The following is a 2275-nucleotide window of genomic DNA, read 5'->3' on the forward strand; positions in this document are numbered from 1 at the left end:
TTATTGTGAAAATGTCTATGCTACCTAAAGCAATCTACACATTTAATGCAATTCCTATCAAAGTACCATCCATATTTTTCAAAGAAATGGAACAAATAATTCTAAAATGTATATGGAACCAGAAAAGACCTTGAATAGCCAAAGGGATATTGAAAAAGAAAGACAAAGTTGGTGGCATCACAACTCCGGACTTCAAGCTCTATTACAAAGCTGTCATCATCAAGACAGCATGGTACTGGCACAAAAACAGACACATAGATCAATGGAACAGAATAGAGAGCCCAGAAATAGACCCTCAACTCTATGGTCAATTAATCTTCGATAAAGCAGGAAAGAATGTCCTTTGGAAAAAAGACAGCCTCTTCAATAAATGGTGTTGGGAAAATTGGACAGCCACATGCATAAAAATGAAATTGGACCATTTACTTACACCACACACAAAAATAGACTCAAATTGGACTAAGGACCTCGATGTGAGAAAGGAATCCATCAAAATCCTTGAGGAGAACACAGGCAGCAACCTCTTCGACCTCAGCCACAGCAACATCTTCCTAAAACTTCGCCAAAGGCAAGGGAAGCAAGGGCAAAAATGAACTATTGGGATTTTATCAAGAGTTTCATTTCTTTACACATAGCTGTCCAATTGTCCCCACACCATTTATTGAAGAGACTGTCTTTTTTCCACTGTATATTTTTTCCTGTTTTGTGAAAGATAACTTGACCATAGAGTTAAGGGTCCATATCTGGGCTCTCCACTCTGTTCCACTGGTCTATGTTTCTGTTTCTGTGCCAGTATCTTGCTGTTTTGGTGACCACGGCCTTCTAGTAAAGCTTAAAATCAGGCAACGTGGTGCCCGTAGTTTTGTTTTTCTTTATCAACATTTCCTTAGCAATTTGGGGACTCTTCTGGTTCCATATAAATTTTAGGATTATTTGTTCCAGCTCTTTGAAAAATGCCAGTGGAATTTTGATCTGAATGGCATTGAAAGTAGAGATTGCTCTAGGCAGTATAGATATTTTAACAATGTTTATTCTCCGATCCAAGAGCATGGAATGGTCTTCCATCTTTTTGTGTCTTCTTCAATTTCTTTCATGAGTTTCTCATGAAAGTTTCATGAGTAGTTCCTCAAGTACAGATCCTTTATGTCTTTGGTTAGGTTTATTCCCAGGTATCTTATGGTTCTTGGTGTTATAGTAAATTGAATTAATTCTCTAATTTCCCTTTCTGTATTGTTGTTGTTGTTGTTAAGGAAGCATTTTATTGTTCCTTCAGGTTTAGGAATTTTCACTGACAGAGAATCAGCACTTTCAGAAAACCTCCAGCATGGCCCTGCTTAGCTTCTGAATCTTGGTTTTCACAGACTTAGCATATTTCTCTCTGATACAGACAATCATTTCATGCATGACTGATGGATCAGTCTTAACTTCCAATTTGAAGACCTAGCCTTTATTTAGGAAGCTATTCAGGGCCATTTTTAATTTATTAAGAGTATCTTCATCTAAAGGAGATGCAGTGGTCACTGTGCACAGTACTTCTCCATGGTGGATTCTTATCATGGTCAAAAAGGCATAAATGACTCCAGCGGTATTGTCCAAGTGACCATACTTTATGAACACATTGATTGGGTTGGATGTGAGAGGAGAGAACGTCTCTTTTGTGCTTATGTCATTTAGGCTTTTCACTTTCACAGAACACTATTTATAGGGATTCATAATGGAAGCAGCAGCCATTTGGGGTTCTTTCAAGATTTGTTCTACTCTCAACAATCTTTCTCTACTTGTTCCAGTTTATTCTGTTTAGATGCAGTGGAATAAATAGCAGTGGCATAGCAATGTTCGATGCCATATACCTGAACAGGTGGCTGCATGAGCTTGAAAAATGGCCTGACTACAGTTGTACTAAAACATTGCACTTTCTGGGACTAGCCAGACACACCTGGGACAGCCATCTTCTCCAGGAGCCTGTACGTCAAACCCAAGTTAGAGGGAGAGATGAATGGGTACACACATGCATCCTCCCTTTCTGTATTTTCATTGTTAGTGTATAAGAAATCAACTGATTTCTGTACTTTGATTGTGTATCCTGCCACATTACTGAATTGCTGTATGAGTTCTAGTAGTTTGGGGGTGGAGTCTTTTGGGTTTTCCATATAAAGTATGAGGTTATCTCCAAAGAGAAAGAGTTTGACTTCTTCATTGCATATTTTAATAACTTTTATTTCTTTTTGTTGTCTAATTACTGTTGCTAGGACTTCTATGTTGAACAAGTGAGAGT

At 38.1% G+C, this 2275-nt stretch overlaps 1 pseudogene; it reads right to left on the reverse strand.

Moving 5' to 3' along the window:
* Positions 1-1308: 1308 nt before the first annotated feature.
* LOC132028069 (ATP synthase subunit O, mitochondrial-like) lies at positions 1309-1949 on the reverse strand (annotated as a pseudogene).
* Positions 1950-2275: the final 326 nt, after the last annotated feature.

Source organism: Mustela nigripes, chromosome 12 (genome assembly GCF_022355385.1).
Source record: "Mustela nigripes isolate SB6536 chromosome 12, MUSNIG.SB6536, whole genome shotgun sequence".
Classification (NCBI taxonomy): domain Eukaryota; kingdom Metazoa; phylum Chordata; class Mammalia; order Carnivora; family Mustelidae; genus Mustela; species Mustela nigripes.